Genomic DNA, 9,166 nt, shown 5'->3' with positions numbered 1-9,166 from the left:
CTGTACTGTTCATTTTGATTGCACATTCTGAAATAACACATAATATGAAATAGGTTGAAGGCTTGCACTGTTATTTGGATATCATTCAAAACGATGAGAAGGAGGACTACCATCGGTGGAAGGATTTCAATGTCAAGACCTGGGACATCGACATGCTGGATGGATTACCGCAACAGGAGGACAGGACATCATCGGGCCTATTCATGCTCAAGTATATGGAGCACTGGAATGGTTACAGACTACAAAAAGGCTTCACACAGAACCTTATTGATGAGTTCAGATCTAAGCTTGCAGCTATACTGGTGAACTCGGTCTTCAATGAGGAGCAGACTATGAAGGGATCCCCTGAGATCTAGTTCGACTCTTACAATTTAAAAAGTTATCTTCAGTTTTAGTTCCTACAATTTAAGTGTACTGCTATTCAGTGTGTTACATGCTCGTTATCGCAAACAAGTCTGCAAACAAAGAATTCATGAAACACACATTAAGCATCCTGACCTTGTCCTTGTCCGGGGAGGGGATAACACACAGGAGGGGGGCGAGCTGGGAAGGGTCCTTGCCCGTGGAGTCGTGGACGCTGGCGCGGAGCCGGCTGAAGTCGTCTGCCTGGTCGGCGCCGGCGGCAGAGCTACTGCTGCTGCTTGGGGTCGGGCTCCCAGGCGAGCGATGCGGGGCGAGGGGGCGGCGCGATGCGGAAGGCGACGGAGAAGGTGGACGCGCAGGGGCGGAAGATGAGGTAGACGGCGCCGGCGAAGTCGGCGGCGAGGAGGAGCAGGAGCAGGCGCGGCGGAGGAGGCGGCGCCGCGCCGGATGCGCGGCGAGCTTCTTGGATCGGCGCGCGGTCCGAGGGGCGGCGACAGTGAGCGCTGCTGGAAGGACGGGTGCAGCTGCAGCGGCGTGGTCTCCGTGGCCACCGCCGCCGCGCCGGCGTCGGCGGCTGGTTGGTCGAGTCGGGGGCGGCGCGATGCGGGGCGAGGGGGCGGCGCGATGCGGGGCGAGGGGGCGGCGCGATGCGGAATGGACCGGGGGCGGCGCGATGCGGGGGGCGGCGCGATGCGGGGTGAGAGGGCAGCATGAGTAGGGTTATGTGCACGAGATGTTGTTGGGCCGGGCCGTTTCTTGAATTCGGCCTGGTACGGGCGAAATAAACAGATAACTGTATTATTGCATGTAACACCATCTAAAAAGTTTATAATTCATGATAATATAAAAAAGAAATAATATGTGACAATTTAAGTTTCATAATTCAAAAACAATGATATACTTTGTTTCAATTTTTAAACTTACATGATGACCTTATAGTTTGTGTCATAATTAAAAAACAATGATATAGTTTCTTAATCCATGTACTTTGTGTTCGTGTTAGATGAAGGCGCGTGCTTTGTGACTTGTGGTCTTCAAGAGTACATGTATGGCCATGTAGGGGAACAAGGTACATGTATGGTCATGTAGGGGAACATATATATGAACTTAAGCTCATAATTTTGAAATTACATGAATTTACAAAAAAATGGTAATATTCTAAAAAATATTGAGTGTGCATATGGTTGATGACAAAGAGAATGCCATCGGAAATAATATGTGCCAAAAAAAATTACTACTTTCGTTTTAATACCACTACCACCAAATAGAAGATACCGGTTATATACTCGAAGGAATGCTGCAGATCACGTCATTCATATCGGCTCATACATTACATAGGCTGGGCTCTTCCTATTGGAATTTCACAATTTTATGAGTGTTCTTGAGTTGCACTTAAAGTTCTTCTTCTTTTTTTTGTGGTGGTGCGGCGGCGACACACAGCTGCTCGGCCTCTGCCTATCTCTCTGCATGCAATGCGTAGGCGCACGATCGTCAGCGTGTACTCACCCACTCTTCCTCACTGCTCTCCTCGGCTAGCAGTCTCGCATCGTGCTGGTGGCTAGCGTCTCGGTCGCCGAATCATCGTGTCCGGGTCCGCGGTGGCATCTGGCGTCCATGCATTCTCTCCACCTTTCGGTTTTGACGATTTCGAGCGTGTCGTCCATGTGTTGTGCCGGGCGGATAGACAAAGGCAGTTGCGGTCCGCATGGACCTCCACGACCGATATGATCTGCATGGGATACGCGCGTCCCTCTCCAACCGCCATGAGATGACGCCCCGCCGCTGTTTGCCTCTGCTTCGTGATGAGTCTGTGACGCGGCTGCGAAACCGCAGGGCTCCGGCTTTGTTGCAACAGATTAACTGGGAAAATCACAGAAGAAATAGGTTCACTTCTTGGACTGATAAATTTGAACTTATCATCAAACTTATTGATACAAAGTATACGACAAGGTGCACGTCTTCTCCGTACTCACTTGGCAACAATGGTTCAGAAAACCTGATACAAACTAAGCAAGCACTATATAAAGGCATATGTATGACTTGCCGATTGCACTGGTTCACATCTTCCAGAAATTCAGAACCGGCCAGAAATTCAGAAACGCCGACTCAACGACCTACCATATGCCATCTGGCACGCATGAGTTCACATGTATTAGCTTACAAACTCTTCACGTGTATTAGCTTACAAACTCTTCACGTGAGGCCTAATTTAAACAAACTCTTCACGTGAGGCCTAATTTAATAAAACTCTTCACGTGAGGCCTAATCTAATAAAACTCTACACGTTAGATAATAAAAACAATCTTGCTTCATGGATGTGGACGGCAGGAAGGCAGCAGGCAGCGGCAGTTCAGCCACCATGGATGTGGACGGATCTACTTCTTCGGTGACACCCATCAATCGTGACACACAAGAGCAGGACCATACACCACCAGCGCAACAGAAGGAGCATGCACCACCTGCGCTAATTGATCCAATTACATCTCTCCCATTCAATCCAGTAAGTTCAATCTCATCTGCAACGATAAAGTTTATGATCAGTTTCATTATTACGACATGACATATAAAAAAACTGAACAGGACCAGATTCATTCAACAAATTTTGAGCCACCAAGTCAGATCAAGAAGCAACCAAGCTCTACAAGCCGTGTAAGTCTTGCTGCCTGCTCAGATTGCTTATTGACATGAACATCTTGCATAAGTTCTAAATTTGCAAGCACAAAACAAAGCATCAGAAATGTCCAACTTAACCCAATGACTACTAAAGAGTACCAGATTGAATCAGAATCAGAAATGCATAAATAGCGAACACATGAACATAGGCATATTGGCCTAGAGTGTGAAGACTAAAAGTTTTAAATGAGATAAATATGCTGGTTTAAATGAGAGCATTACCCAACCTTTGTGCCCATTGTGCAATCAGATTTCAGAAAAGAAATGACCAGTGCAGTTGCTCCTTCTTTCTATCAGCATCCCACAAGTCCTGCCTTCTAGGATCATAAACCTATTGCAGGCCCAAAAAAAAGCAATACATACATTGGTCAACAATATGGAACTCTGCATTCATCCATGAAAACTAGAAAAGTTGTGGGAAACGTTTAACGAAACTATAAACAGAAAGAACTAACCTCTGATCCACTGTTGTCATGGCTGGAGCCAAGTAGAGGTTCGTTGAGAGCATCAGCACTGGATATGTCAACATGCTCATTGATCCACCGTTGCGCCATAAAAATATTACAGAACACAATCAGCAATTATCAAATGCAGTGTAGCGATAGCAAAAGTTTCTAGCATAAAACACTTGATGCATTCAAGCGCAACCATCCAATCATAAGCCTTCATTGTTTGTGAAACAACAAGGCTGTTACATTTCAGGAATAACCAACAGAGCAGTTTACAGGCAGAATACCACCACTTGCCTGCAACTCAGTAACCATGCACATTTAAATAAGAGAATACATTATATGCACCTTTCATTCAGTCTCTTAAAATAATTATGGCAAATGATGGCCTAAGTTACTGTCTGCAAAGCTGATCCTAACTGTACCAGTTTTTGATTTTATCTTTGTAAGATTATTAACTCATATGTCTTAATATCCCCTAATCGAACAAAAAAAATAGATCAACACCAATTACAAGAAACATACCTGAACTTCACATAAGCTGCAGAAAAACATCCCTAATTATTATTTTCCTTCAGGGTACATGTAAATGCTCGCAGAAATTACTAGTAGAGATTATAAGCATGTTCGACCAAGAACAAAAGGATGCTGTTGAGAAAGCAGGATTTGGTTCTTTACTTAAGCTTAAGGACATAGAGATTCGACGCGAGCTATGCAAGGAGATTGCGGACAGTTTCGACTTAGACAAAGAAGAATTCAACATTCAAGAAAAGAAGGTGAAAATATCCATCAAAGATGTTGATCATATACTAGGCCTTCCATCCCAAGGCGATGAAATAAAGGAGCCTCCAAAAAAACATGTACCTGGTCTGTTTGACAAGTACACATGGAATGATTCTACTAAAATTCATTCATCGGAGTTGAGGGAATATTTAAGCAAGAACAAAACCTATGGTGATGACTTTATTCGCATATTTGTGCTGTACACCATTGGTTTCTACTTGTGCCCAACACTACAGCCATACGTCAAATCAGATTATCTTGGGCTCGTTGAAGAAATTGATAATATCAAGAACCTGAACTGGAGCAGCCTAGTTCTTAATTTCTTGATCAGAAGCATACGGGAATACAAGGAGGTAAAGGCAGCTAACCTTAAAGGGAATCTAGTTCTATTGCAGGTATGTACATTCGAAATGTTGAAGATAACCTCATGACACTATGTTTATATTCACAGCAAACACAACTACATTTTTTTTAACTACAGGTCTGGTACTGGGAGAAGGTGTCTATGTCTCATATGTACCCTAGATTAGAACATCCTGGAGGGGACAAACCACTTATGCAATATTGGGACGAAAAGAGAGCCAAAGAACGATGCAAACTAGCACGCAACCATCATTTTGGGGAAGGAAAGGTAAAAGTATATCAGAGATCAGTAACTTTTAGAAAACCCAGCACCTACTAACAAAATCCTTCTTTCTATTCTATGTCAGATTGTCCATGACATTACAAGACATAAACATAACAACACATGCTCAATCCCTCTATGCCACACAACATCAGAACAATCGGACAAGGGACAAGATGATAGCAATCATAAAATTATGCAGGAACTTCAAGAGTTCATTACCAATCAGTACAGGTTACTATCAAATCAAATTGATGACAGGTTCAATGCACTTAACAAGCGGTTCGATGATGTAATACAAGAACAACGGGTAAGTCTGTTACCATATTATTTGGCATACCTTCATTCAGTTCCGAGCTCGACTACCATCATTTGTAGCCGTTGCTAACTTGCAGGAATCTAGGGCAGTGGTACAACATACAAATGTCCTGCTTGAGGCGACGGACACACATATAGGCAAGCCTGAAATGAACATAAAGGAGGATAAGGCACAACCAAAGCAAAAAACTACATCAAGGAATCCATCGAATCGTCAAAAAAAACCCATCCAACAAACAAACATCCAGTATGAGTACAATATTGGCACAAAACGTCATCGACCCAACAAGAACAAGGAAAAGGAAGAGATCCCAGATGTTGCGATGCCTGATGAACCACTATCAACTGATAGCACGTCAAATGGTACTACTCCGTGCGAATCTCTTTACCAATACATAGAAGATATTATTCATCTAACTATTATGCGCAGAGTATTTGATCAATGCAGATGAGTTGTCCACTGTCCAGTACATAAATTCAACATCACAGGATAAAGTTTTGGTTGATATTGGTTTTTACACAGCAACAAAGAAGGATCTAGAGTGCCTTCTCAACAGTGAAATGTTCCTGAATGATTCGGTTAGTATATCTCTACATAAAAATGTTCCTATTTCAACAGTACAATCTAAAGAAGTTTAACTTGCAAGTGAAGGTTATGAATGCTTACATCCGAATACTAAAAGCACAACCTAGTATCAACGAAAGGGAAGATGGATATGCCTATCTAGAGACAACTTACAATGCCAACATGATATGTGGGGATACCATCGCTTCATTACGAAATAAAGAAGAAGGCAACTTCCGTTTATATCGGACATTAACTTATCTCAACAATGACATGGTACCACTTGCATCCTATTACAGCTATAAATGGTTGATTTGGCGCAGGCAAACATCTAATGAAATAAGTTTTTTAGGTCTTCTTTCCAATCAACATTAAAGATTGTCATTGGTATTTGGTGGTCATCAATGGTCGTAAGGGTGTCGTTCAGGTACTTGACTCCAAGGGGACTGCCACTCGCCGGCCACAACTACATCAACTGGTGATACACTAATAATAAGGTACCGACTTATACATGATTACCTCAACCACTGATGCTTCTATTGAACTCAGTTGCAAGGGTTGCAAAACCGTATGACACGTCTTAAAGACCTGCAATTGATCAAAGAACATAGGTGGAAGGACACCCAAGTCAAACAATGGCCAGTCATTGAATGCATCAAAAAGACAATCCAGACTTACAAGTACAAGCACATCAACACCTGTCAATATACTCGGGTTCCCATAATTACTACTTCCTAACTTGTGTAAATACCAAATAAACTCGCAGTGCATCGTGTGGACTATTCACGGTTAAATTCATGGAGCTTTGGACCGGAAACAAATTATCTTCCTTATTCACACAGGTAAGTTGAACAACACAAATTCTGCAACCCAATCTATGCCCATCTTACATTACAGCTAACAGGCATTTGTATTTGTTATGTGCAGAAGGATATGACTAATTTCAGGCTCAAGCTAGCTGTCACATTGGTTAACTATGCGTGGAACAAAGTGAAGGGAAGTCCAGGATACAAAGCTACCGATGCCGAGGAGACATACACGATGGAAGACAATGAAAAATAGATTACATTCCATTTTTTCCGTGTTTTAGTAGCATAATTTTTAATATATTGCCAGATCCTTTATTGACTTAGTGTTGGATACTGCCAATGTTCATAGTTCATGCCTAATGACTGATGGAGCAGCATGGAAAAATTTATGGTATGTTTTACTTTAATTTTGGCATGCTGCACATCTAGTACCATGGAAAAATTTATGCCCAAAGTATTGAAACAATAGCATGGTACGCCTCCGTTAAAAGGTCAAGCTTTGTAAAGAGCACAATTGCAATGCTGATTATGTCATCAGTGTTGCATGTAGCTGATGGTTTAGTTAAATGTTTACCCAAGTTCTTAAAATACAACAACTAATAAAAGATCTAGTCTAGTTATGTCTGCCCAAACATACCTGTTTAACGTATCTGCATTACCGCACCTGATAGTTGTATTAAAAATGTATTCTCTCATACTTGGGAAACCCCCAAACTTTACACGCAGTGACACATTACTAAAACATGAACATTTATATTGACTACAGTTTTAGTCTCTGGAATTTATCAGAAAGAATCAGATTATGGCACCTTGAATGTAACCCTATTTAATAGCACATGACCAATATCATCACAAGCACTTTTTCAGTATTAAGCATAGTTTTTTTTGGTACGTCACAATAACTCACTAAACTGAAAATATAAAGATGAAAGGTTTTTGTCCGCACAGATTACAATAAGCTCAAGCTTAAAAATCACACCTGGATCTCAAGAACTGCTTTTCCCGTGCGAGTGGGCTGGCTCCCTGCATCAGGAATCAGATTTTTGGCCTTGTGGCACTGCAAAAGACAATGTTTCAGCATACACAGCATTATTTAGGTATGCAGATCTAGCTATAAAATGCATTATTTAGGTATGCAGATCTAGCTATAAAATGCATTATTTAGGTATGCAGATCTAGCTATAAAATGCATATTATACGACATGATGATAATTGAAATCGAATACATAACCTCATCAAACACTAGGAGACCGTCAAACTCGTGGCCACACCATTGAACCAATTGCTGTAAACGGGAGCGGCCTAGGTACCGTGGAGTCGCCGCCGCCCGCCGCGGGGGAGTCGCCGCCGCCCGCCGCGGGGGAGTCGCCGCCGCCCGCCGCGGGGGAGTCGCCGCCCGCCGCGGGGGAGTCGCCGCCGCCCGCCGCGGGGGAGTCGCCGCCGCCCGCCGCGGGGGAGTCGCCCCCGCCCGCCGCGGGGGAGTCGCCGCCGCCCGCCGCGGGGGAGTCGCCGCCGCCCGCCGGGGGGGAGTCGACGCCCGCCGCGGGGGAGTCGCCGCCGCCCGCCGCGGGGGAGTCGCCACCGCCCGAGTCGCCAACCCTAGATGAGCCTGCGACCGGCGAGCGAATGGAAATGAAGAGGCCAAGTCGCGAGCTGACTAAATTTGAAATGAGGATGAATAAAAATAAATAAGATTAAAATTAATAAAGATTTCATTTCATCTATTACATCATTGCCATTTTACATCTTTCCAAAAAAACCCTTATACTGCCTATACAACTCATGCATACTACATATACTACAGCTTATGGTTTTAGTAGTATACAATTAATCTCAACCGTTGGATCCTTACATACGAGTCCTTTTCTAACAGTAGTATAGGGTAGTATTGTCCATGGTAAAGGAAATCGAACAAGGTTTGATGTCGTGTTTCAGCGATGAGGTGATTGTCTAGTCTCTCCTTCCGTAAATGTTCGTCTGCAATGCAGTTTCAATTAAAAAAAAGTAAATTCAGAAAGGAAAAGAAGCTTACAATAATAAAATCTGGAGGTGTGGTGCGCCGTGCCCGTGCTCCCTTACAGTACAGCATGACTGCGGCCGCGCTCCGGCAGGCTTCAGCCTTCAGCAGCTTGCACGACACAACCAGACGGAACACGCGTGGACCGGCCGGCCGGCGCATGTTACAGCAGCACCGGCCCGCCCCGGCGTTGCCTCATGCCTGTTCACGTGCCCCGGCGTGGCGGTGTCGTCGTTGGTGGCCGAAAGGAACGCACCGGCGCCTCTTTGGCTGCGGCCTTTGGGCGTGGCGGTGCCAGCGCGGGCGCAGGAGGCCCACGTCCCGGGTCCGACGAGAAGAGACGGCCACAGCGCGCCGTCGGCCGGTGGGTTCGCGTCGCGCGGGCGGGAGGTGGGACCGGGACCGTGTCATGTCGGCGGGCGCTTGCGCGCGCAGGTCGCGGCAGGCAATAAAATAGTTGGCGCGCATCGGGGCCGGGGAGAGACCTCGAGCCTGAGCTGCCGCGCCTCACGTGCTCCCGTTCCCGAGGCAGCTGCAGCCTGCAGGCGGCGCAGCTGCGAGCGG

At 45.0% G+C, this 9,166-nt stretch overlaps 1 long non-coding RNA gene across 2 annotated transcripts; it reads right to left on the bottom strand.

Annotated features, from left to right (window-relative positions):
* Positions 1-2,304: 2,304 nt before the first annotated feature.
* Positions 2,305-7,932, bottom strand: LOC105914461. 2 transcript variants are annotated; one of them, XR_001164069.2, is made up of 6 exons: positions 7,817-7,932; positions 7,565-7,642; positions 6,296-6,364; positions 3,492-5,355; positions 3,259-3,367; positions 2,305-2,879 (listed from the first exon to the last, which is right to left on the bottom strand). It is a non-coding gene; the product is annotated as an uncharacterized LOC105914461 (long non-coding RNA). The 2 variants fall into 2 exon arrangements; XR_001164068.2 differs by having other exon boundaries at positions 3,264-3,367.
* Positions 7,933-9,166: the final 1,234 nt, after the last annotated feature.

Source organism: Setaria italica, chromosome V (assembly GCF_000263155.2).
Source record: "Setaria italica strain Yugu1 chromosome V, Setaria_italica_v2.0, whole genome shotgun sequence".
NCBI classification, from domain to species: Eukaryota; Viridiplantae; Streptophyta; class Magnoliopsida; order Poales; family Poaceae; genus Setaria; species Setaria italica.
This window is presented reverse-complemented; position numbering and strand designations above follow the sequence as displayed.